Here is a 1,548-nt window from a genome sequence, read left to right on the forward strand (position 1 = left end):
AGCTAACAAAGCTAACAAGCTAACAAGCTAACAAGGCTAACAAAGCTAACAATGCTAAAAAGCTAACAAGGATAACAAACTAACATGGCTAACAAAGCTAACAATGCTAACAAGCAAACAAGGATAACAAAGCTAACAAGGCTAACAAAGCTAACAAGCTAACAAGGCTAACAAAGCTAACAATGCTAACAAGCTAACAAGGATAACAAAGCTAACAAAGCTAACAAGGCTAACAAAGCTAACAATGCTAACAAGCTAACAAGGATAACAAAGCTAACAAAGCTAACAAAGCTAACAAGGCTAACAAAGCTAACAATGCTAACAAGCTAACAAGGATAACAAAGCTAACAAAGCTAACAAGGCTAACAAAGCTAACTGACTGCAGGCTATAACTCTTAGAGCTCTATTTAAAGGATCCATAGCACATGGTCTAAAGTGCATTCAGGGCGTAGCTGTGTGATGATGGCTAACCGGACATGATGCAGGCTGCACATTTAACACTGCTTCATGGTGAGAGGGACATGTCGTTTTTGGTATTTGGCTCTGTGTAATGGTGACAGCATGTGGCAATTTGGCAACAAAACGCATGTCAGGAACGAAGTAAAGTGTAAATTTTCATGGTAGATGGACTATTTTTCTATTTTGCATGGAAACGTTGTGTGTGTGTATTAGAGAGAGAGAGAGAACTGACTGATGCTGTGGCTCATTGTGTGGCGATAACAATGGGCATCATATTATTATTCCTTTTTGAGTTTGTATAACACAACAGATGTAGGCGCATCTTATTATCTGAATAATGCGCCCTTTAAATAGCAGGAAAACACTGCGGCAGACTTCAGACCAGGTTTCTGTTTCTGTTTCTGCTCCAACCTGCTCCTGCCCACAGCTCACTTCAGACCCACACCCATGGGTGCACAGATGGGCGCGAGGGCTGAAAATGACAACCGTGTCAGTCGGAAACTAGCAAAGACACTTGCTCTGTGCTTAGCGCCGGGTGGGATAGGACCCAATGTGTTACCTTTATATTCACAAAGATAAATATGAAAACTTTTCATATTCCTGATCAGCTGACTCCATACACAACCAATCATGTGACACTCAGGAATGACAGGAAGGCCGGTCTGCTCTCACAGTCACGATTAAACACACGCACACACACACACACACACACACACACACACACACACACACACACACACACACACACAGTCTAAGTCATGTTGATGAGCTGTGCTGTGCTGTGAGACAGACATTAATACTCAGAACATTCTCTGGAATTAAACTCTGTGTGTGTGTGTGTGTGTGTGTGTGTGTGTGTGTGTGTGTGTGTGTGTGTGTGTGTGTGTGTGTGTGTGTGTGTGTGTGTGTGTGTGTGTGTGTGTGTGTGTGTGTGTGTGTGTGTAGGCTGCAGTAGTCAACCTAATAGAGCTAACTCAGTTTCCCTGTTGATAAAAACACCAGGCAGGCAGACAGACAGACAGACAGACAGACAGACAGACAGACAGACAGACAGACAGACAGAGAGACAGAGAGACAGACAGGCAGACA

The sequence above is a fragment of the Centroberyx affinis genome, unplaced genomic scaffold (genome assembly GCF_046629955.1).
Source record: "Centroberyx affinis isolate AG114_WGS23_722 - 3 ecotype Tasmania unplaced genomic scaffold, CSIRO-AGI_Caff_v1 ptg008647l_1, whole genome shotgun sequence".
NCBI lineage: Eukaryota > Metazoa > Chordata > Actinopteri > Beryciformes > Berycidae > Centroberyx > Centroberyx affinis.